Here is a 26979-nt window from a genome sequence, read left to right as displayed (position 1 = left end):
CAGGATGTATTGGGCCAGAAAACTAACCAGTCTATGGTGTACACAATGTTAATCAATGCTTCTTACATACATACTATGTGACACTTATAACCTGCAAATATTCCCTTTGGCAATTGGTAGAATTTTATTTTATTATATATTTATTATATATCCCTATCACTAAATGTTTTGAGCATTTCTCTCTCTCTCTCTCTCTCTCTCTCTCTCTCTCTCTCTCTCTCTCTCTCTCTCTCTCTCTCTCTCTCTCTCCCCCCTCCCTCTCCCTCTCCCCTCTCTTTCTCTCTCCCTTCTCTATATTTCTCTCTGTCTCCCCCCCACCTCCTCTCTCTCTGTGTGTCTCTCTGTCTGTCTCCTCCATCTCTGTCTATCCTCATCTCTCTCTCTCTCTGTCTCTGTCTCTCTGTCTCTGTCTCTCTTTCTCTCTCTCTCCCTCCCCCCTCATCTCTCCCTCCAAAACCCTAATTTCCTCAACTGTAAAAATAAATGGGATTGGAGCAGCTAGGTGGCTTAGTGGATAGATTTCCAGACCTGAAGACAAGAGGTCCTGGGTTCAAATATGACCTCAGATACAACCTAGCTGTGTGACCCTAAGCAAGTCTTCTATTTACTAGTATCATCTCTAAGAGAGAAGGTAAGGGAAAAATGAATTAAATGGAGATTAATAATAACATCTATCTGACATGGTATTGTATTAAATGAAATAGTATTTATAAAGTATTTAATGGAGTACCTGGTACATAGTAGGAGCCAAATGTTTATTTCTTTTCCTTTGGAAAAGAGAAACAGTCGATATTACCTTTTACAAAAGGAGAAATCTCTTTGGGATCAACTACAGAGAGGGAAAGGAGAAGGAGAAGGAGGAGGTGGTGGGGAAGATGGGGAAGAGATTGTCTTTGAACTTCAAAGACAGATATATTGAGCATTTTATTCTAGTAAATTTTAATCTTCCCTGGAAGATATTGTATTTTTAATGGGGGGGGGGGTTAACCCTTACCTTCCATCTTAGAATCAATACTGTTAGTTAGTTCCAAGACAGAAGAATGGTAAGGGCTAGGCAATGGGGGTGAAGTGACTTGCCCAGAGTCACATAGCTGGGAAGTGTTGGGGGTCTAATTTGAACCCAGAACCTCCCATCTCCAGGCATGACTCTCAATTCACTGAGTCACCAAGTTGCCTTCTTTTTGTGTTTTTAATAAAGAGATTAAAAACCGACTAGAACTGGGTGCTTTTATAAAATTCTTAAACAGATTACATTTTTGTTTCCAATTTTTTTTAATGTGAGGATATGAGAGCTTTTAGAGGTGACAAGTGACTTGGGTTTTTTTTTTTATTACTTCATGCTATTGTTAGCTAATAATATCCCTAGGCATAATAAATACTTGGGGTAAGGTTCACAATTAGCAATGGTAGTTATAAATGAACATTTCAAAAAACCCTCTATTAAATTTTGGAATTTTGAGGGGCAAACTTCCTGTCAGATCTGATTAAATCATCATCAATTACCCCCAAAAGTGATTAACAAAAGACTTATACTAGGAACTGAAAAAATATCAGTTCTGCCATATTTTTATTGTCCAGTGATGCTCACATTATTATTATCTTTAAGTTGAGGTTTCTTTACAAGAATCTTTTTAACCAATTCATTGAAAGCATATATGAAGCTCTCTCTATGTGTCAGGCACTGTGCTAGGCTCTGAAGATACAAAGATAAAAAAGAGAGGAAGGAAGGAAGGAAGGAAGGAAGGAAGGAAGGAAGGAAGGAAGGAAGGAAGGAAGGAAGGAAGGAAGGAAGGAAGGAAGGAAGGAAGGAAGGAAGGAAGGAAGGAAGGGAGGGAGGGAGGGAGGGAGGGAGGGAGGGAGGGAGGGAGGGAGGGAGGGAGGAGGGAGGGAGGAAGGAAGGAGGAAGGAAGGAAGGAAGGAAGGAAGGAAGGAAGGAAGGAAGGAAGGAAGGAAGGAAGGAAGGAAGGAAGGAAGGAAGGAAGGAAGGAAGGAAGGAAGGAAGGAAGGAAGGAAGGAAGGAAGGAAGGAAGGAAGGAAGGAAGGAAGGAAGAATATATCTGCAAGAATATATAAATTGGAAGTGATCAACAGAAAGTACTAGAATTAATCTCAACATTAAATAATGGCAGAGCTTAATTATTTTTAGAACAAATGAAATAATAATAGAAATTCTAATTATTCTTCTCCCACCTCAATGGATGATCTGGTGTTCCCCTTAGGGTATAAACATCCCATTTAGAAGATTACTGTTCTAGAGAATTCTGTTTACCAACTGTGTATGTGGCAATTTTCCAATACCACCAGGGGAGTACCCTTCTTGTTCTAATTCACCTCATCTATGTCATATTGATAGTCTCTCAATACCACACAAGTAGTATACCTGTGTTACTTTGAGCCCATTTGTGTGTATTTCTACACACACACACACACACACACACACAGTCTATTTAACCAAAACATCTTGTCCAAAGAAAACATGACACTGACTGTACGGGTTCTGGGTCCCTAATAAATGCTTTGGTGTTTCAAAGGTGAGTCTGCCCATTACTTCTGAAATAAAATACCTAGATGAGAGTTAATGAACCAAGGCATGGGAGTCCCACTTCTGCCCAGTATCTTCTCTATGACACTGGAGTATATATATATATATATATATATCTTGGGTCTGCCTGGTTTTTATCTTGCTTGAACTTGATATGCAGAACCATGGATCAAAGTTATTTTCAGAGCTATAGTTGTCATAGAAATTATTTGCATCATAAATGTTATATATGTATCATGAGAGGTCATGGAGTGTAATGGATAAAAAAAACAGGCCCAACTCATGCTTAAATTCCATCTCTGGCATAGACTAGCTTATGACTTTGAACAAGACAATGAATCTCTCTGTGTTACTTAGACTATACACTGAAGGTTGCTGCTGTTATTCAGTCGTATTAGTCGTGTCTGACTCTCTGTGACCTTTTTTGAGGTTTTCTTGGCAGAGATAATGGAGGGGTTTACCATTTCCTTTTCCTATTCATTTCACAGGTGAGGAACTGAGACAAACGGAGTGAAATGTCTTGCCCAGGGTTAAAAAGTTAATGAGATTGAATACCCAAATTTAAATTCACAAAGATGTCTACTTTTTATCATAAAGATATTTTATTTTACCAATTATGGGAAATAAATTTCCACATAAGTTTTCTGAAGTTATATGATCCAAATTGTCTTCCTTCCTCCTCCTTCCTTCCCCACTCCCAGAGCTGGCAAGCAATTCAGTCTGGGTAATACATGTATTATCACGCAAAATATATTTCCAAGTTATTCATTTTTGTATGAGAATAATCACATAAAATCAAAAGCCCAAAATAAAAACCCAAATAAACTAAAGTGAAAAATCATATGCTTTGATCTGCATTCCAACTCCAACAATTCTTTCTCTGGAGGTGTATAGCACTTGACTCCAGGATAGGCATTCTATTTATTGCACCACCTCACTGCTCCATATATTGAAGAATGGTTGCTAATTTGCATTGGTAGATGGAGTTTCCTCATTAGAAATTCCCTAAATTGATGAAATCACAGGTGTACGCCCAAAACAATTATATATGATGTGCCATTTGTATGATTTTAACACAACCACACACACTTCTATGGGGAATACCTTGTTCAAGGAGAACCTTAAGAATACTGTGTGAAGGGGGCAACTAGATGATTTAGTGGATTGAGAGCCAGCCTAGAAATGGGAGGTCCTGGGTTCAAATCTATCATCCAACATTTCCTAGCTGTGTGACCCTGAATAAGTCACTTAACCCCCATTGCCTAGGTCTTATTGCTCTTCTGCCTTTGAACCAATAAACAGTATTGATTCTAAGATGGAAGGTAAAGGTTAAAAAAAAAAAGACCATATAAAGCAAAAACATAGACCTATATTTCTCAGACTGTGAAGATAATGGCTTTCTATAGAAAATCACAAGTCAACATCTGCTGTTTTCCCTTTTTGTATTTTCGTGAACAATACTTTTGATGGGAAAAATATTCAAGTTATCTATAGTCACATGAAAAAATACTCCACATCACTAAAATTAGAGACACAAATAAAAAACCACTCTGAGGTTCTATCTAATATCCCTCAGATTGGAGAAGTCAAAAAAAAGAAAAAGAAAAATGTTTACAGGCTGTGAGAAAAAAAGGTATACAAATGCACTACTGGTGTTACTATGAATTGATCCAGCCATTTGATGGAAAGCAATTTAAAATTATGTCCCCAAAATTACTAATGTGTACACTCTTTGACCAAATAATACCACCTTTACCCAAGTAGACATTTTTAAAAAGAGGAAGATTCTGTAGGTACAAAAAAATTTATAACAGCTATTTTTTATCAGCAAAAAATTGGACAGTTGAGGGATAGATGATGCCCATAAACTGTGGAATGCTTGAACAAATAATGGCATGCAAATGTATGGGAATAGTACTATTCTGTAAGAAATGAAGACAGAAATGGTTTCAGAGAAACCTGGGGAGACTTGTATGAACAGATGCAATATAAGAAGAACAATTTATACTATAACAACATGGCAAAAGTTAAAAATCTAGAAGATTTAAAAACTGAATAACACAATAACCAGCCACAGTTCTGGAGGATTGGTGAAAAAGAATGTGAAGCAGCTGGTGACACAGCTGATAAGAGAGCTAGGCATGGAGTCATGAAGAGCTTGTGACCCTGGACAAGTCATTTAAATTCTGTTTGCCTCAGTCTCTTCACCTATATAATGGCAATAATTCCTCACAGGGTTACTGTGAGGATTGAATGAGATTTTTTTAAGTATTTAGTGCAGTGCTTGGCACATAGTAGGTATATAAATGCTTCTTCCCTCCCCTTCTCATATCCTGATAGAAAGATACTGGATTAATTTACAGAATGAAACTCAATTTCAGACATAGTCAATGTGAGGATTTATTACAAGAGGTTTTGTTTCTCTTCTTTTGCTAGAGGGAAAGATGTGGGGAAGGTGGGAGGAAGAAAATACCTCCAGAAGCGCTGACTACCCCTGGGCAGTGCTAAGCAAATTTAAAGACTATAATTGGTTCCCATAAAGTAGAGGAAGGGACATAAAAAAGGACTATAAAAGATGATGAACTTCTTGTCTTTGAGGTGGTCTTCAGTCTTCAACCTGAATCTTCAGTATGAATGACCTGGGATTGGAGACTTGAACTGCTTCTGGTAAGACTGCTCTTGGCTCTTCTCCCTTTGGACTGGAACTGCAGCTTTGAGCTATGGATTGGGTGAGTGAAAAAAGCTGACCCTCCTTTCCTGGCTTCTAGAAAGATTAACACCAGAGAGGCCTCCCTCTGGGAGGAGACCACATGGGTGAAAGCCTTGCTTAATTAACCACCAAGTCCTCTGGCTGAGGAGTTAACTAGCCCTACCAGAGTGGAGCCAGGCACTGGAGCAAATATTTAGTGTGTTAGGTTAGATATCTTCTTTACCCTCCTTTTACATTTCTCTACTTTCCCTCTTTCCCTCTTTTTGTAAATAAAGCTGCTAAAAAGTCCATTTGACTTGAACTGTATTAATTTTTAAAATCAGTGACCACATTCTCTTATATTTAGTCCAACCATAAATTTAATTCCTTACAGGTTTAGTTCACATGACTTCTTCAACAAGGAGAGAAGGAAAATACTCAATGTTCAATGAAAACTAGATTACTGAACAGTAATTTATTTCTTCCACACACAAAAATATTCTTAACACCAAGATTCTTATAAGCAGGCATTAATAAAATAATTAGCAATAATAAGTCTTAGTATTGTGCCCCAAGATTTTTAGACTTAAACATCCAAACCTGAAATAACTTTTGGAACTCTTGAAAAGGCATTACACATTTTATTGCATTCTGTCCCGGCTCCCTCAAGGTAGATGTCATCTGACAAGCCAGTCATGAACTGGGTTCATCCTCTGACCAGTGGTCCCCTTCTTTTGGAGAGACCAGTTTCCTAATGAGTGGGTCTAGTGGATCTTCAGACCCCTCAAACTTGCGAGATCTCCTCAAAGATTGAACCCAGCCATCTCAGGATCACTATTCAGTTGCCTACACTCAGGGAAGAAACATAAATTGGGGAAAGGAAGGCAGGAAATTCATGTGCCAAACTAAGCTTACCTAGGCAAGCCCCTATTTTAGTTGTCATGAGTTAGAAGTGTGGCATTTCTCCTAGAGTGAAGGAAAGGATGCCAATCTTCTCCATCCCACCCCTCTAAAAATAACCTCAAATTGTCCTGACACAATTTGCAAATATGAAGAGAGGGAAATCTGAGCATGGATCACTTCCTTTCAAATATTCACTGAGTTATTGACTTTGATTATTCTCAAAGTACCTGAATCCTTAAGCACTGAACACCTGTGTGCTTGGGCGTGGGGTTTATTATCTCCGAAATCCCCACAGGCTGAACTAGCAGAGTGATTAGCTAGAAGTAGACAGAAGAGCTCTCAACATCCCCTGTAACACATAAGTAAAGTATTCCTATAACAATGTTATGAAAGTGAGAAAGAAAATAGATGTATGGGGTTGCTATATTCTTAAATGTCTTTTGGAAAGACAAAAGAATTATCTTTGACCTTTTCTTCCATCTGGAATCTTTCCTTCTTTGAGCTATTTTGAAAATCAGTCCAATGCCTTTAAAATTTTGTCACTACTAGCCTGGTTTGCTTCTCAGTGAGTTTAGTCAAGTCCCTATCTTTACCTCAAATGCCATTAGTATCACTTACAGAGTAAAATAGGTACTAATGTGGTAAAAATCCACCACTGAGGTAGTGTTTCCACTATTATCATTCATAGCATAGAAACACCAACAGATATCTTCTATTTCATGTCTATTTTTGTTCCTCCATTTTCATCTACAAATGTTCTCAGGACGTGCTTAATTGGACCTCGTGCCCAGTTTTCTATTTTGCTCTCACCTGCTTTTTACTCTTTTAAGGAGTGATACAACTAATAACCTTCCATTTTCCTCCTCCATTTTACAATACCCCAATGGATCCATGATGTCATTGATGTGGAACTTCTCTCCAGTGATGTAAATGATAACCTATTCTTGACTATCTGGTATGACCCTTGGTGCGTATTTTTCTTCTTCATTTTTCCCTCCCTCTCTTCTTTTCTTCTTTCTTTCCCTCCTTCCTATCTCCTCCCTTCCTTCTTTCTGTCCTTCCTCTCTTCCAGCTTCCTCTATTCTTTTCTTTTTTTCCTTCTTACCTTCTCCTCTTCCTTTTTTCTTCCTTATTTTTTCTGCCTTCCTTAACTCTTTTTTCTTCCTTTTTTCCTGCCTTCTTTCACTTTCTTTTTTCCTTCCTTTCTTTCTTCCTTCTTTCCTTCTTTCTTTCTTTCTTTTTTTTGCTTTCTTTCTGTCATGTCTCCTCTTCTCGTGCTGGAAATTCAGAGGCCACTCACAGCACTATTGATTGGTATTGTGACTTTTACCCCTTTGTTTTGAACTGTGATGGTTTTGTTTTCCTTAGGCAATTCTGCTCTCTGTCACTCTACCCTACCCCTACTCCCAAGGACTCACAATATTGATGTTAGACTTAGAGTCTACACCTAATCAGCTTATCCCCCTATAGCTCAGAATTCCTGAGCTCAAGAAATCCACAAACCTATGCCTTCCCAGTACCTGGCTTGTACTGCCACTCCTGGCTCCCATGTCCTTTCATAAGTTCATCCCAGGGGGGACAGCCTGTAATGCTAGTGGCCTTCTGGAGTGTTTAAGCTATCTCTTCAACTATCTCTCACTCTCACCTCATGGCCCTCATGGCTAGCCCTTTTTATTCAATCATACATTTCTTTGACACCATCATTTTAATTGTTTCTCTAGCAGAATCACTAGTTATTTTTATAAAGAGTTTCAACCTAAGGACACCTACCTACCATGTGCTTCTCCATTGCCCTTTGAATGATCCCTAATTTCAGCCCTTTATAGACTTCAGTATTCAGTGACTCACAGCTCTATGACATCTCTAGAAAAATACTTGTCCCTTGATTTCATTTATAGTGATAATGTCAATGTAGATGTGGTTCAGTTCCTCCAGCAAAATGTATCATCTCAGTCATCAGTGACCAAAAAAAAAAAATTGACAGCCAAGGGCAACATGGGTTTAGAATATAAACTTATTTGAAATCCAAATAGGAGAGGTTTTCATGTTCAAAAAATTCACTAAGTGGCGAGCTTTCTGGTGAAGAACCTTTCTTTACTTAGTCTGGTCCTGGAATGTATACCTTTGGGGATTTGTAAAGGAAATCTTAAAAAAACACTACAAATATTTTTGTCTTCCTATGATCTTGTGTGTCTTCACCCCTTACCCCCACAACTGACTCCTGTTAATAGTATTTGTAGTTTAGTTTGTAATTCATTAAAACAAATTTCCTAGTTTAACAACAAAAAGCAGATACATGCTCGGCCATCCTTTGAATGCTTGCTACTTGTCTGTATTCTCTATTACCTCTGGCTTCTAGCCTAGCTAAAATCTCTGGCACTTGGCTTATGTCTTTAGAGTCCTGGCTATTGAGGCCTCATGTCTCCAGAAGAAAATTGTCAGCCCCAAGAGTTATGGTCTTTAGAACAAAGTTGAGAAGGATAGAATAAGCATTTTAGTTAATATCCTCAAGTTTAGTCTTTTCTTTTGACCTATCCAGGAGACTGGATGGGAACCTAAGTGGTACAGTGAATAGAGTGCCAGGCCTAAAATCAAGAAATCTCATTTTCCTGAGTTCAAATCTAGCCAGAGACACTTACTAGCTAGATGACCCCGGGCAAATCTTTTAACCCTGTTTGCTGTGGTTCCTCATCTTTAAAATCAGCTGGCAAAGGAATTGCAAATGACTAGTATTTTTGCCAAGAAGACCCAAAATAGGGTCATAAAAAGTCTGAAATGGCTGAAACAACCAAACAACAATAGAAGCCTGGGTCCCTCTCTAAGAAATTTTACCCTTACTTATGGGGAGTATTCTACATACCTCCCTATTTTAATCTTTGAAATTCAGCCTCTAAGTCAGGGAATAATTCTTTGCCTAACTACCAAGTAATTCTAGAATTTGAGGTTTCCCAATTCTTCTGTTCTCCCATGTTGCTGAGTGGGTAGGGAAAGGGGAAAGAGACTACAGAAAACCCAGAGGTCAAGGGCATTATCTCAACTACTTGCTTAGCTACATTCCTGGCCTTCTCAAGGGGAGATAAAGCCAGCCCCAAGGTCTCAGAGGGGTTCTGAATCATTCTTTCATAGAATATTAATAGAAAATGTAAGAAATATGAGGTTCTTAGCACTTTTTGATCCTTTTCCTGCTACCAAAGAAACCAAGGCACCATTCCTGAGAACAGGTCTCTAGTCTCATGTGTCACTATTGTCTATGGCAAGACTTTTTGTCATGAGACTTCCTGTATTTTTTGTCTGCTTTCCAAGTCTTCAGATTCATACTCAAATCCCTTCCCTTCTACCAGCCTGCCTTAGTTTGCACTCTGCTTAAATAACCCTTGAAAGCCCACATTTATCACACACCCAAGAACAAGGCTTTGGCGTAGAACTTTCCTTATAATGGAGAGATAAAGCAATTGATTTGTCCAGACTCCTGTAGCAAGTAACTTGGTAGATTAGAAAGAGAATTGATTCTCAAGTTAGAGAGCCTAGCTTCAAATCTCACCTCTGATCCTTTTTATCTCTGTCCCTTGGGACAATGATTTGCAAAAGTAAGAGGTTCAGGTTAGGTAGCCTCTGAGGTTCCTTCCAGCTCCAGATTTATTATTCTAAGTATCATGAATAAGATTTATTTCTTTGCTTCTTTAAAAAAATTTTTAATTTACTTATTTGTTTGTTACATTAAAATTCCCACGTATCCTTTTGATCCAGGAATACCACTACTAGGTCTGTATCCCAAAGAGATTAAAAGAAAATGGGAAAGGACTTGCTCGTACAAAAATATTTATAGCTATGCTTTTTGTGGTGGCAAAAAAAACTGGAAACTAAAGAGATGTCCCTCAATTGGCTGAACAAATCATGGTATATGATGGTGATGGAGTGCTATTGTGCTGTAAGAAATAATGAACAGGAAGGTTTCAGAAAGAGCTGGAAAGAACAGCATGAACTGATGCAGAGTGAAATAAGCAGAACCGGGAGAACATTAAACACAGTAACTGAAATATGGTGGAACAATCAAATGCGAATAGACTTTGCTACTAACAACAACACAATGACTAGGACAATTCTCAGGGATTGTGACAAAAAATGCTATCTGCCTCTAAAGAAAGAATTGTTGGAGTAGAAAAGCAGATGAAAACACATGATTTGGGGTTTTGTTTATTTGTTCACTTGTTTATTTGGGTATATGATTTGGGGTTTTGGTTTTATAAGATTATTCACTCATAAAAAATGGATAATATAGAGATATGTTTTGCCTGATAATGTATGTATAACCCAGATTGAATTGCTGGTCGATTCCAGGAGTGGGGAAGGAAGACAAGAGGGAGACAACAAGATTCATATAACTTTGGAAAACATATGTGTAAATTTGTTATTAAGATAAAATAATAAATTTTAAAAAGTAAAAAAAAAATCCCAGGTATCTCCCTCCCTCTTTTCCCTTCTCACGCCAGAATAGGCATTATTTGACAAAAAAGATGTGTGTTCTGTATATATAAAACTATCTCTTGCTTGTTTCTATTTATTAATTATTTTTCTGGAGGTAGACACACACAAGTCTTTCTTCAAACAATATTTCTGTTGCTGTATAGAAAGTTCTCTTGGTTCTACTTGTTCCTCTCTTCATAATTTCATGTAGGTCTTTCCATGTTTTTAAAAAAATTTTTTTAATTAACCTGCTTGTCATTTCTTGTAACACAATAGTATTCCTTACCCCCCAGGTATGTCTCAAATATGCTATCTCTAGGAATCACTAGAAATTTCCAGGTCTCGGGATTCATTTTTGTTCATTAATACACCTATTTTTGCTTTGATCACAGACACAGTTGTTGAGGACACACTAAAGGAAAGCATCCACTTTAGGGTTATTATTACTAGCCTATTATTTCTAGGGAATACTTAAGGAAACCCTTCCCTAAACTATGTCTGGGGGGTGGGGAGTGGCACACAGAAATGAAGCTTAAGTTGGGATTTGCCTTATGTGACTTCTGATAGCTTTAATTCTCCAGTCTGAGAGTGAGGGTCCTGGATGGTCCTGATAGCAATTTTTTTTTCTTTTGAAAGTAGCTGTGTTTAGGATCCTGATAGTGAAGAAGATAAAGCCTAATCAAGAAAACACAGGGAGTCCAGTTCTCAGGATGTTCTCTTGTGGATCTAAAAGATAGCTTTTGTAGATCTGATGTGGGGCTTTTCCCCCACATACCCAATCATAAGATCATAGGATTAGAGTCATAGGGCTACTGAAGGAGACTTTAGAGATGGTCCTCTTCTGGTCCAAGCCCTCCAGAGGAAGAAACCCAAGTCTGGAGAGATGGTGACTTGTCCAAGGTCACAGAAGGGGTAAGGGGCAGAGCCAAGATTCAAAACTGAGGACTTTCCAATCAATATGTCTCGTGCCTCCTACCTACTGGGATTTTTTGAATCAGATGTTAGAGGTTGACTATTAACATTTTTCATGCCTATTCTAGGACCATTTGAAATCTGTCTTCCATGGGGGAATGAGCCATTTCCAAATCTGCCTGGAATTTTTTTTTAATTTCCATCACTCAAATGATCAAGAAATATTTAGAGACTCTCTGTCATGATGGGAGTGCCTCAGCCTAGAGGCATAGGCTGAAAGCTAGAAGAGAACTCAAATAGTATTGATTCTAATAACCTCATTTTTCTTTTTTTTTTATCCCATCTGTTTTAGAACCAGTACGTAAGTATTGGATCCAAGGCAGAAGAGTGATATGGGCTAAGCAATGGGGGGCAAATGACTTGTCCAGGATCACCCAGCTAGGAAGTGTCTGAGATCAGATTTGAACCCAGGTCCTCCCATCTCTAGGCTTGGCTCTATATACACTGAGCCATCTAGCTGCCCCACCAATACCCTCATTTTACAGAGGAGCAAACTCAGGCTCAGTGACTAAGTCACTTTTCTGGGGACACATGGCTAATTAGCAACTGAGTTAAGTTTTGAACTCAAGTTTTTTGGATGGCATGTCTATTGTACCAACTTTAATATTGTGTAATTTAAAATTCCCTCTAATAGGATTTTTTAAATGGCAATCAAGTAAACAAATTTATTAAATTCAACAGAAGGTAACATTCAAATAAAATAGTTTGATACCACTATTTTAGTCCAGTTCTCTTTTTTCCCCTCACAATACTTACCTTCTATCTTGGAACAATATTAAGTATCTGTTCCAAGGCAGAAAAGCAGTAAGGGTAAAGCAATGGGGTTGTGACTTGCCCAGGGTCACACAGCTAAGAAATATCTGAGGTCAGATTTGAACCCAGGACCTCTATATACACTGATCTACCCAGCTGCCCCACCAACCCTTTTATTTTACAAAAACTCAAGTGCCCCCAATGAAACAAGTATAAAATGACTTTTTCAGTGTCCAATATTATAATTAGAGGTCAATGAATATTATAATATTATAATGAATATTATAATTAGAGGTCAATGAATCAACTAATAAATAAAAAGGAATTCTAAACAAATCAGAACATAATCCCTTTCCCTACACTTTGGGCCTTACTCATCAGAATTCTCTTGTTTCAGGAGTGAGTTTCTTTTAAAAAAAAAAAATCTGATATGTTTTGCTTTTACATTGCCTACATTTCTGCCTGTATCCTTCTCCCACCCCCTCAGGAATAAGCTTCCAATTTTCTCTGTTCCTGTTTAGCTGTTATATCTTACACAATAAGCAGCATTTCTAAAGAATCTATATAATATAAAATCTATATTATGCAATCTGTATTATTCCCCTTCCCCGCTGTGCAAATATATGAAATATAATTAACAAGCAAATTGGAAATCTGCCAGGAAGTAACATTGGGGAAAAAAAATACAAACCCCAAAGATCCCTGGTCAGGACCCTCCACCCACCCTGTACCCGCTCCATTTTCAAGGTGAAAAATCTTGTTCGGGCCTCTCCAGGCTTGGGGAATTCTCTTTAATTCATGAAATGCTGCAAAGACAGGCAGAATGCATGAATCTGATGGCTGCAGCACCTTTCCTATTACCTAGCGGCCTACTTTCCATAATGTGAATTAATCACTTGTCATGTCCCATCATGAAACAGGAGAGAGGGAGAGAAAGGCAGCCCAGAGGGCAAAGAAGGTGCAGTCTAGAATTCTGGAATTCAGAGCCCTGTGACAGAGGATCTCACCTAGTCTAACCAGGAGCTTGGGCTCAGGGCTCGGGGCCAAATTCTCATTGACATTCAGAATGCTCCCTGGCAGGCAAACTTGGCTTCAGAAATACAGCTGAATTGGACCAGGCCCCGGAGGATCAGAAGGGCCAGCCTTTATTTTGAAACCTAGAGAAAAAGATGACTTTGGCAACAGGTTAGAATCTAACTAGTAGGAAGATGGGAGGTATGCTACAAAGTAATGAGAATTTTTTAAAAACCCAAGCCAAGGAGGCAGCTGGGTGGCTCAGTGGATTGAGGGAGGTCCTCTGGCCTCAGACACTTCCTAGCTCTGTGACCCTGGGCAGGTCACTTAACCCACATTACCTAGCCCTTTCTGATCTTCTGCCTTGGAACCAATACACAGTACTGATTCTAGGGTGGGAGGTAAGGAGAGAAAGGAAGGAGGAAGGAAGGAAGGAAGGAAGGAAGGAAGGAAGGAAGGAAGGAAGGAAGGAAGGAAGGAAGGAAGGAAGGAAGGAAGGAAGGAAGGAAGGAAGGAAGGAAGGAAGGAAGGAAGGAAGGAAGGAAGGAAGGAAGGATTAAAAAAAAAAAACCCAAGCCAAACCTTTGCTATCCAAGGAAGCACTCCAGTAAAGAGGACAGAGCACCAGACTTAGAGTCTGGAAAACCAAGGTTCAAGTTCCATTCCTACAGAAAGCTAGATGACTCAGTGGATGGTGAGCCAGGCCTGGAGAGGGGAGTTCCTGAATTCAAATCTGGCCTCAGATACTTCTTACCTGTGTGATGGATCCCTGGGCAAGCCACTTAAATCAGATCTCTTAACTCTTGCTGCCCTTCAGTCTCAGAATTAAAGCTAAGACAGAAAGCAAAAGCTAAAAAAAAAAAAGCACAAATCCTACCTCTTAACATTTACTTAGCTATATGACCCTGAACAAGTTTTCTAATTTTCTAAATTTCTCTCAGACTCATTTTCCTCAAATGTTCCCCAGAATGTTAGATCTGGAGTCAGGAAAACCTAAATACTAATCTAGTTTCAGAGACTAGCTGCGTGACTCTGGTCAAGTCACTTAACCCTGTTTGCCTCAGATTCCTCATCTGTAAAAAGATCTAGAGAATGAAATGGCAAACGACTCCAGTATCTTTCCAAGAAAACCCCAAATGGGATCATGAAGACTTGAGCATGCTTGAAAAATAACTGAATATTCTCCTTAGCTGTATGACCCTGGTCAAGTCACTTAACCCTGTTTGTCTCAGTTTCCTCTTCTGGAAAATGAGCTGGAGAAGGAAATGGCAAACCACTCCAGTATCTTTGCCAAGAAAACCCCAGATGGGATCACTGAGAGTCAGATACAATTGAAATGAATGAACAACAACAAAAACAACAATCGGTAAGTTCCCCTCTAAATCTGTGATCTTCTAACTAGATCATTCCTGAGAAGACAGAAATGTACCCATTGCTTGAAAACATTTCAGAAACCCATCTTTTGGAGCTACTTATAGACCCAGTTTAATGAGCCACATGCAAGAAAAGCCCTGAATTACCTTGTTTCTGACTAAAAATGGCATTGCATGGTTAATTAATTCATCAGGCTTGGTTCCAAATGACTTTTGGCTGCTTGTAAAATCAAATACACCCTCGAAGGATGATCATCTGCCACCATGGAAGGCATTCAGAGGGATGTGCCAGAGGTGCTGAAGACAGTGCAGGCAACACTGTTGGGATAAGGATATAGATTACCAAGGGGACTACTTTGATTTTTTAAAAACACACACATCAGAAATTATGCATCCAAATGACTGAAGTCCCTTCCTATCACACTAATAATAATATTTATATAGTACTGTTAAGGTTATCAAGTACTTTGCATGGATTCTCTCATTTGATCCTTACAACAATACTGTAAGGTAAATGGATGCTATTATTGCTCCCATTTTATGTTGATGATGGGACAACTAAGGCTGAGAGTAGTTAAAAGACTTGTCCAAGGTCACATAGCTAGTAATTAGCTGAGGCAGGATTTGAACTCGGGTATTCCTCATTCTGAAAGCCAACACTTCAGAATCATACTTTGGACTTTATTATTTTTGTGTGGGTAAGACTGTTGCTAAGTATAAAATAGTCCTGTGACTTTCCCTGAAGCTGGAAGTTGTCCTAAGTGGGTGGGTGTGCACTCACTTGTCTGTGTGGGAGAAAAAGAGTGAGAGAGCCAGACAGACAAAGGGAGAGACAAGAGAAGAGAGAGAGAGAGAGAGAGAGAGAGAGAGAGAGAGAGAGAGAGAGAGAGAGAGAGAGAGAGAGAGAGAGAGAGAGAGAGAGAGAGAGAGAGAGAGAGAGAGAGAGAGAGAGAGAGAGAGAGAGAGAGAGATTGACTGGGGGGGTGGGGGAGAGAAAGAGAAGGAGGGAGAGGGGAAAGAGAGGGAGAGATAGAGAGAGAGAGGACGAGGGAGAGAGAGACAGAGACAGAGACAGAGTGTTCATAGACAAAACAGAATCTCATTGCCAGAAGCCCAGTTGGTGGCTAACCTACCACTGGAATTCCCAATTTGTCCTTCATCATTTGCGTATTGTGTTTAGAAAGTGAACTCTACATCATTCCATTTCGTCCCATTCCAATTATTTGTCGTCTCCACTCCCCCCACCCCCACTTCCTTCAGCTATCAAACCAGAGCAGCCATCGTGGCTAATGAGTTAAGGAAGCATCCAGGGAATTTGGGATTTTCTGCGCTTAAACCTATCAGTTACAAACCCTGAGAGCCACAGGCTAAACAAACAGCAGAAGAAGCTCTCAGTGCCTGCTGGCTTTCTCTCTGTTTTGAAAGTGTAACTTCACCAATGAATGATTAACCACCCCAGAACGAGTCTGTTAATAAAAACCTAGCTTCAATGACTTCAGCCTCTCTCTCCAGCACCTCCTGGGTGCTCAGGACTCAATAAACGATCCCCCAGCCGCTGAGTCTCCTCCTTGATTTTAGTAGCCAGTTTACGGATCATCTGTACATGCCCCCTTTTCTCCCTTTCCCTCTTTATTCACACTTATCTCTGCCTTGAACCCCTGCTCACCCCCAGCCCCATAATAATCCCACCAGTTGGTTTTGCTTACTTCTTACCAGCTCTAGTAAAAGTCTGGGGTTAGATGGGGCTGGCTAAGGGGCTGAATGAAGAGGCTAACGTGAAATCTGTGGATTTCAAGGATTCGGGCTACTTCTGTCCCACCGCCCCCTCCCAGCAAGAATCTCTGGAGAGACACTCTTAAGCTGAAACGTTCAGGGTAGCCTTTTGCTGCAGTTTGAAAACAAGGAGGTAACAGGGGCCCAGAGGGGGAAGAATTCAAGCCTCCTCACCTAATGTGGTACAAAGCCCATCTCTGGATACCTGGCTCCCTTTCAGAATTTGAGAGTTGGAAGGGACCCATGTCTGAGAGGAATCACCACTATAACATACATACCTGGCAAGTGCTTATCTCGGCTCTGCTCGGAGACCTCTTAGGAGAGGGGAGGCCCCACCTCTTGAGGCAGCTGATTCTACTTTGGGGCTGCTGTAATGGTTGTTTTTCCTAACAGTAAGGAGATACTTGTCTCTTTGCAGCTTGCAAAGGATTCCTTCTCTCTTACCTTAGCGTGGTTTGCCATTTTTTTCTCCAGATCACTTTACAGAAACTGAGGCAAACAGGCTAAGTGACTGCCAAAAAGAATGGGTTTCATCCTTCTTCCATATGACAGCCATTCCAACACAAGCTTTTCTTGCCCCTCTGAATTTTCTCTTTTCTCCAGGCTAAACATCCCCAGTTCCTTCATGTGAGATTGAGTCCCGTTTCCTCCCCATCTTGGTTGTCTTCTCAGGACACAATCTAGCTTATCAATATCCTTTCCTGTTTTGTAAGAGATGTGGGATGATGAGTAGATGGAAAGCACTTGAAAATATTAAAAGTGGTACCAAAGCACTACATACTAGATACTGTGGCTCCTAGGTGGTACAGTGGATAGAGTGCCAGGCCTGGATTCAGAAAGACTCATCTTCCTAAATTCAAAACCAACCTCAGATACTTGCTAGTTGTGTGACCCTGGGCAAGTCACTACATCCTGTTAGCCTCAGTTTCCTCATCTGTCAAATGAGCTGGAGAAGGCAATGGTGAACCACTCCAGTATCTTTGCCAAGAAAACCCCAAATGGAGTCATGAAGGGTTAGACAGGACAGAAATGACTGAACAACAGTAACAACATTGAATTGTCTCAGAGCACTAAGAAATTAAATTATTTGCCCAGAGTCATACAACCTACACATACATGTGTATAAGTGTTACATGTGTTATACATATATAACATCTATAATATAAAATATACATAATATAAAAAGTATACTATATACCTTTGAAATAGATATTATATGTGTAATATATGTGAAATGTCAAAGTTATATGGGTTGGAACCCAAATTAGACTTTCTATCCACTATACATTGCCTTTTATATTGTGGACATAAAGTCATAAGGACACAGTTCCCACCTTCAAAGAGTTTACATTCTACTGGGATTTGGGGGTGATAACAATGACACATTTGGGGAAGAATCAGATTAATTACAGGGTCAAATGTGGAATGAGTAAGAGGAGAATTCATGAGAAAGGGAGCGGGCAAAATATAGTGTTAGATTTCTGGTTGCCAGTCACTCCATCCTTAGCACCTTTTTTTTTAAGTATCCTGGAGCGAGTCCTAGAGTCAGGAAGACTCTTCTTCCAGAGTTCAAATCTGGCCTCAAATACTCACAAGCTATGTGACCCTGGGCAAGTCACTAAAACTTGTTTGCCTCAGTTTCCTCATCTGTAGACTAAACTAGAGACAGACATTGCAAACTGTTGAAGTATAGACATCTATATCTATCTATCTAAACATTCTCAAATCCTTTTTCATTTTATATTTTTTCCAGATTGCAAACTGATACCATTTTGATAATCATTTTCTGATACTTTGTCATCCTTCCCTTATTTGCCTCCCCAAGACAGTAGGTAATATCATCTAGGTTATACATGTGCTAGCATGTAATACATATTTCCATATTCATCATGTTGTGAAAGAAGATACATATCACTTATACTAGAGAAAAATTCATGAAGGAAATAAAGGGAAGAATGGTATCCTTCAATCTACTTCCAGACTCCTTCAAAACTTGTTTTGTAACAAGTCCTTGGAGTTGCCTTGGATACTTGCATTGCTGATAAGTTCATTCATTTACAGTTGATCATCATACATTATTGTTGTTACTGTATCCAAGGTTCTCCTGGTTCTGCTCACTTCACTTTGCATCACTTCATAGAAGTCTTTCCTGGTTTTTTTGTGATTGTCCTGTTTGGCATTTCTTATGGCACAACAGTATTCCATTATAATTATCTAAACATTCTCCCCCCATATTTCTCGACCTCTCTGTCCCAAGGAGGGAACAGTATGTGATGTTTCATAATCCATCCTCTAAAACAAAACTATGTCAATATATTAAGCATATAATCCATGTTAATCTAAATGCAGTTGCCTTTTAGTGTTGCTTTCATCACAGTAACCATGATAATGTAACATTGTTTGTATGTACCTTGTTTGTTTTCCTTTATCTGACTTCTTCCCTCTATATCAGAACATATGAATCTTCCCATTAGCCCATTAGGCTAGGGTGTCTCAACATTATAATCTTAATAACAATAGTGATTAAAGGAAGTATAACAGCTGAAGCAGAATCCAATTATGTTTCTAAACCTCCATTGAGGTAAGGACTTATTTTAGTCATGTGACATAGGTGACATAGATTAGCAGAATAATCCTGAGTTCCAATCTCTGCTCTGCTATTTGCTCTCAGGGTAACCTTGGGCAAGTCATAGAATTTCTCTTTCTTTTGATTTCCTACTCTCATTTCTTACTCTTTATTATATGATGACGGGGTTGGGCTCAGTTGGAGGTGCCAAACCTGTTTGATCATTATTTCAGTAAAACCTTCCTGTACCCTCAACTATGAAAGGAAGTGAATTCTAAAGTTTACTGTGCATATGCATTAAAAGATTAATTTTTCTTAAGGAAAATTTGATCCAGTGCATAGCATTTCTAGTATTATAAAGTTTTTAAATATAATTTTTCCACTAACACTAGCATTTTTGAAATTTTTCATTAAGATAATATAGTTATTTACCAAATATACCTGTATCCTCTAGACAACTATATCATACCTTCTGGGAGTTAGCTTGGAAATCCCTAAGACTGTAGGATCTCTAAGGTCCTTTCCAACTCTAAATGATAGGATTAACGTTCAGAATTAAGTTTTTTAATAGATTAAAGTTTTATCTACCACCTGCTTTCTTTTTTTCCTCTTCTTTTCTTTCTGTAGATGCTAGGTGAAGAGAAAATCCCCAATGCCTTTGCTCTGTGCTCCCCCAACAAAAAAATAAAAATAAAACCCCCAAATCTGAGTTCTTACAAGAAACTACTGGAATTCAGCCTTAAGTTTCCTCATCTGTCAAATGAGCTGGAGAAGGCAATGGTGAACCACTCCAGTATCTTTGCCAAGAAAACCCCAAATGGAGTCATGAAGGGTTAGACAGGACAGAAATGACTGAACAACAGAACAACATTGAATTGTCTCAGAGCACTAAGAAATTAAATTATTTGCCCAGAGTCATACAACCTACATATACATGTGTATGAGTGTTACATGTGTTATACATATATAACACTAATTGATGCTCTTGACTTGTTTCATTGGTCAGTAGGAGGCAATGGCATAAATGTATCCCAACAAAAGTCATCATTTTTAGATACTTAAATCATCTAGTTTACTGTGAGGTAAGGCATGCAGTAACATGCCCATGGCACTATCATTATGGCTTGCTTGAAAGTTAAAAGATAAAGCAAAGAACTTGAAAAGTCAATCAGCACTATAAAAGTTCAGCTAAACAAACACTGGTCTGGTTCTTTTGCCCTTGGAGTTTTGACTGGATGGGAAGATTAAATACGCAGGTGGCACAGGCACACGCACCCACACACACACCCCAATGTACTCCTTAGCCTTTCTGGATTACATAATTTCATGTTAAAGTCCCTTCTCAGGCTTTCCATCTTCAAATCTGTCAAACATCTGGATTCTCACCTTAAGAAATATTTAACTGAATAACTGTCACAAACCCATCAGTCAGGACCTTTTGGTGCCAGGATATTCCCTGGCAAGAAGATCCAAATTGATCTAACTAGCCCCAGCCATGCTATATGCATTCCCTACCTTCTTTCTTCTTTCCTCCCTCCTCCTCCTCCTCCCAAGTTACTTCCATCTTTCAACTTCTGCCCAAAGCCCCAGGATAAATCAACTGAGTTAAGTTTCTCCAAAACCTGATGGGGTGGATTTAACAACAAACAGTTCAATTTTATTATCTTCATTGAGACAGGTGGAGAAGCTTTGGTTCAGACCATTTCCTCTAAAGAGAATGCCCTCTTCTGCCTTCCCCCACATTTCAAAATTCACTCCTTTCTTCAAAGCCCAGCTCAGATCTCACTTTCTCCAGGAAGCCGTCTGTAACCTCCTTGGCACACAGCAATGTCTCTCTTCTGAAAGCCTGCACCAATTCTCTTTTTTGAATGCTTTATTAATCCTTCTCATTTTCAAGTCTCAATTGCTCCTAATAACAAAGAAAATAAAAAATTAACAAAGAAAATACCTCATCCGTAAAGTCAGTCAACCTATATATAATATTTTCTACTTGCGGTATACCATCCTTTTTCTGAGAAGTGGGAATTACCATGTTATCTGTCTCATCCATTTGGCACTTAAGCATAAAACAGCTAACAGGATAAGGCAACAGAACACATTGGCAAAAGCATCACAGATATAGAACTAAAAATAAATTCAGAGGCCAAGAGGCCATAGAATCAAAGGATTATAAATGATCATCAATTTAGAAATGTAAGGTATCTCAGAGCCAACTCCTTCATTTTATGGATAAGGAAACAGATCCAAGAAGGCTCAGTGTCTTGCCCTAAATCAGAGAGGTAGATACATCAGAGGTAAAAGCCTCAGGTTTTTCTCCAACCCAAATGTAGCCTAAGAGTGGAATTATTTTAAGTACATGTCTTTAAGTATGTGTCTTCCTTTTCAATAAACACTTGTTATAGCAGGTTTGTCCCATTTTGGGACCAGTTGGCGTTCAAATCAAAGTGGTAAACATGCTGTTACCCCCAAGTAGACCACAGCTTCCTTGAAGGCAAAAGCGATCCATATGGTCGAAACACAATAAATATTTGTTGGTGATAAAACCAGTGGCTGGGTCTTCTTTCCTAACAGTAGGTACTGCCCATTATTCCTTTCTTTTTTTTAATTTGGCAAATTTTATTTAATTAATTAACTTAGAATTTTCATGGTTACAAGATTCATGTTCTTTCCCTCCCCTCCTTCCATACTTCTCCCATAGCCAATGCTCAATTCCACTGGGTTTTTACATGTGTCACTGATCAAGTGACTGATCAAGACCTATTTCCATATTATTAATATTTTCACTAGGGTGATTGTTTAGAGTCTACATCCCCAGTCATATTCCCATCGACCATGTGATCAAGCAGTTGTTTTTCTTCTGTGTTTCTACTCCCACAGTTCTTCCTCTGAATGTGGATAGTGTTCTTTCTATAAGTCCCTCTGAATTGTCCTGGATCACTGCATTGTTACTAGTAGAGAAGTCCATTACTTTCAATTGTGCCACAGTGTATCAGTCTCTGTGTATAATGTTCTCCTGGTTCTGCTCCTCTCGCTCTGCATCACTTCCTGGAGGTCGTTCCAGTCTCCATGGAATTCCTCCAGTTTATTATTCCTTTGAGCACAATAGTATTCCATCACCAACATATACCACAATTTGTTCAGCCATTCCCCAATTGAAGGGCATCCCCTCATTTTCCAGTTTTTTGCCACCACAAAGAGTGCAGCTTTGAATATTCTTATACAAGTCTTTTTCCTTATGATCTCTTTGGGATACAAACCCAGCAGTGCTATGGTTACCCATTATTCCTAACAAAAGTTCTGTCCCATTGAGAGTTCTGATATCCAGTACAAAGGAGTTTCATCACAATGGAGCTGAGAGCATGTTTAAAAAAAAAATGCGTTTTTTTTTTTAAACCCTCACTTTCCATCTTAGAATCAATACAATGGGGGTTAAATGGCTCACCCAGGGTTACTCAGCTAGGAAGTATCTGAGACTAGATTTGAACCCACATCCTCCTGTCTTTAGGTCTAGCTCTTAATCCACTGAGCCACCCAGCTGCCCCCAAAAAGAGATAGTTACCAACCAGATATCTTGGTCATTAAAAAGATACATTACAGATTCTTGCTTGATAAGGAAAGCATCTCAAGGGAATGTGATCAAATTAGGCACACATGTCTTTCAGGCTTCTATTTATCGGTTCTTTCTGGAGGTGGATGTACACAAGTTATTCTTTAAATATTAATTCTGGTTTTCCTTTGTCTTTGGGTTGATGGGTCTTTACCGTTGTGTCTGTCTCCTTGTGATCCTGTGGACTACAGTGTCTTTGGAGTTTTCTTGGCAAATACACCGGAATAGTTTGCCATTTTCTTCACCAATGGATAAATCAAATGGAGTGAAGTGATTTGCCCAGGGTCACACAGCTGAGAAGTGTCCAAAGTTAAATTTGAACTCAGATCTCCCTGACTCCAAGTCCAGTACTGTGTCCAATGAGCGACACAAAAAGCCCTTGAATATAGTCAGCACTCAATAAATGCTTTATTAATTGTCTTTTCAGTTCAACTAAGCACATTTGTGAGAGGCATCATAGCCTAAGGAATGGAGAAGACAGGAAAACGAGTTTGAGTCTTGTCTCTGACATATAATGGCTGGGTGATCTCGGGCAAATCATTCCACTTCCCACTGTCCCATGCAATTCCTTTTGACTGTGAGTTACCCATCTGTACCTCTGGAGGAAATCTGCACAATGGGAGTTCCTTACATTGATGAAATCACAGATTGAGATAAAAACAAAACTCCATTTCTCTGAGTTTCATTCATGACCTTGAGAGGCATAGATCATAAAATCACCATTTCAATTCCCAAAGAATTCGATTTCCTGTAGAATATGTATGCCTGGTTTTTGCCAACATCGTATATATAATAAATGGGGAAATTAAAATCTGCACCCAGAACCCCTGACTCCAGAGTCAGCATTCTTTCAACGATATTATTTGGAGTTCTTATCCTGAATCTACTGCATCATCTTGGGGAAATCTTTTAACCACAGGTATTGGAATGCTACCGAATGATTAAAGTGGATAGAGCCCTGGGTCCAGGGTCAGGAAGGCCTCAGTTCAAATCTACTAGCTGTCTAAACCTGGACAAGTCATTTAATTTCTGTTTGCCTCAGTTTCCTCAACTGTAAAAGGAAGACAACAATAGCATCCACTCTTAAGATTTCAGTGAAGATCAAACGAGATATTTATAAAAGCGATTAGCACAGTGCCCAGCACAAAGCAGGCTCTATTATAAATGTTTATTTCCTTCCTCTCTAAGTTCAGCGACTTTAATTTTATAGCTGAGGAAACTGAGGCCCACAGAGGTAACCATTTACTTTGAACAACCTTGTACCCGTTTCCCTGGGCAATTAAGAAAGAAGCCTATCATAGTCTATAGAACATGTGTGTTTGCTTTTCACAAGCTACATATAAACATTCGACACCCAATTTAGATTTCAGGGCCTGCTAAATTCTTCATTGACTGTGTTTATAGCTGTGTGTCAAAGAGCATTGGTGAGAATGAAAGCTTTCATTGACCCTGTTATCTTGATATTTTTTTTCCATTTCCATTTTATTAGGCCCATAACAAAATAGCATTATTGTCTGGGAAGAAGCCAAGTATGTTATTTCCAAATAACATAGCCTTTGGAGGTTGACTACTATTAATAGTTCAAAATTAGCTGACACCTTCGGGGAATGCAGACGGGATGATTTGCTAATCCTTCTAAGTGCAAAGGACCATAAACAAGAGCAAGACCTCAAAGAAGTATTCTTAAAGGTTAAACATTTGGACCAGATTTGAATTTACATTAGCTTTTCAAAATGAATCATAAACCAGCAGATATGACCCTTGCTTTGACAGATAGGCAGGAACAGGGACTTGCCATCTCCTTGCCCCCTTTCCTGCCTCTCGCCAACTACCAGTACAAGATCAAAGATGCCTCTGAACTCCCTCATCACCACCCTGGGAGAGGCCAACCTGACGGGCTGAATTTTAGAGGGTAAATACCTTGAATTCGTCTTGTTCCTCTATCGTGAATAGTAGTAAGTAGCAGGGGGGGCAGCTGGACCATACAGTGGGTGGAGAACAGAATTTTAGAGGGTAAATACCTTGAATTAGTCTTGTTCCTCTATAGTGAATAGTAGCCAGGGGCAGCTGGGCTGTACAGTGGATGGAGAACAGGACCTGGAGTCAAGAAGACCTGAGTTTAAATCCAACCCCAAACACTTAGTTTGAGCAAATCACTTAATCCTGTTTGCCTCAGTTTCCTCATCTGAAAAATGAGCTAGAGAAGAAAATAGCAAACCACTCCAGTGTCTTTGCCAAGAAAACCCCAAATGGGGTCCCAAAGAGTCAGACATGACTGAAACAACTGAATAAAAACAACTAAAGTAAATAAAAAACCAGGATTCAAATCCAGAAACTCTAAATTGCTTTATCCAATAAGCTTCACCATGGCTACTGTAAGGGGTGTGATAATCTACTACGCCATGGAGCTTTTCATCAACCTTCCTGGTCCTCTCTTCCTCATGCTCATCCAGGCTAGTGCCATTCTTCTCTACTGTTCTCCCATCATATTCCAGCCTTTATTGGACCCTCTGAGCTTCTCATTCCTTCATCTGCTCTCCCCACTTCCAGCCACCCCAAAACTACTGTCTATATTTTATATTTACTTCGAATCACAGATTTAGAGCTCAGAAGGGCTTCCAAAGTCTAACCCCTCATTTTACAAAGGAGGAAACTGAGGTCCAAAGAATGAATAATCCTAGGTCATAGGATCCTAAATCCTTCATTCTTTCTGTGGCACGGTGCCACTTTTTTCTCTATATGGGGGATTTCCCCAAGCTCCTCCAAGGCAGGGATTATTTTGGTTTTTTCTTGATATCCTTTCTCGGCACCCAGCACAGTTGTTGGCACGAAATTAAAAACACATTAAGAAGTGCTTGTTGAAGTTAATTGAAGATTTATTAGGAACTCTAGAAGGAGAAATTGCCTTGAGCCAATCCAGGGCCAAAATGGACATTTTCAATCTCCTGTTGTTTTCTGGCTAGAAATTACCCTTGCAAAGGAACAATAGAGCCGGTGGAAACAGTAGAATTGGTGGACCTGACTCCTTTCAAAGGGATTGGATGCTCTGCCAGGTTGATCTTTGATCAAGAAGGGAACAAGAGCAATATGTGGCAATTGCTGGTGAATGGAAAGTAAACTCAGGAAATCCTGTCAAAGGCAATTTTTCAAATGAACAAATTCCCTAATTCATTTGGCCTGCTGCCTGTCTACGGCAGGTAAGTGAGCCAGGCTTGAGGGCTTTTAGGCCAATCCCTCTGTGAATGCAGGGGACACAGTATTTCTACCGAAATATCAGCCTTTGAGGGTTGTCAGGCAAGTCCTTTGTCCCAAATCATCTACCCTTATAGAGGCAGAAAGCCACCCATAGAAATTCACTCCAGGGGCAGCTGGGTTGCTCATTTGGATAGAGAGCCAGGCCTGGAAACCAGAGGTGCTGGGTTCAAATGTGGCTTCAGCTACTTCCTAGCTGTGTGACCCTGGACAAGTCACTTAACCCCCATTACCTAGCCCTTACCACTCTTCTGCCTTAGAATCAACACATAATATTCTAAGTAATACATAAGATTCTAAAGCAGAAGGTGTAAGAGTTTAAAAAAAAAAAGAAATTCATTTCTTTGGAAGAATTCTTCCAGAATGATCTATTAAAATACAATGTCCCCCTCCCCCCCAGAGGTAACTTCTTAAACTCAAGTCAGCCAGCACCTTAGCAATTAACTGTTACCTTAGGGAATGGAAGTGGAACTGGAGGAAGGAAAATAACAAAAATTAAACTTCTTCTGTATAACAAATTTGCCTGAGGCTGAGCCTACAGGTGAATAAGTAACTGATAAGAAAGTAAATGTAGGAAGAGAAATTTGGGGGGAAATTGCAGTGAGAAAAGCCAATCTGCTTTAAGGCTGTTGGCATCCCAGTTTCATTTTGAAGACCTCAGTAGAGTGGTATCATGAAAGCTGGGCCAGATTTTTGGACTCTTGAGCCTTTGATAGCCCTGTATTCTCGTCTACCACCTACCTTTCCCCCCAGTTCCACTCCAATGGATCAAGGCCCTCACTGGAAGCCTTCCTTATCCCTCTAATCCATGCCCTTCCCTAATGAAGAACTACCCAAAATGCTGGAAGTCTTCCTTTGGGGCATTTATTATTCTCCAGATTGCTGTAGTTGAGTACTTTTCAGGCTATCTGGCTCTCCTGACCCCATTTGTGGTTTTCTTGGCAAAGATTCTAGAGTAGTTTGCCATTTCCTTCTCTAACTCATTTGACAGATGAGGAAACTGAGGCAAACAGGGTTAAGAAATGTTCCCAGGATCACACAGCTAGTAAGTGTCTGAGGTCAGATTTGAAC

This window comes from Monodelphis domestica, chromosome 7, assembly GCF_027887165.1.
Source record: "Monodelphis domestica isolate mMonDom1 chromosome 7, mMonDom1.pri, whole genome shotgun sequence".
Taxonomy (NCBI): domain Eukaryota; kingdom Metazoa; phylum Chordata; class Mammalia; order Didelphimorphia; family Didelphidae; genus Monodelphis; species Monodelphis domestica.
This window is presented reverse-complemented; position numbering follows the sequence as displayed.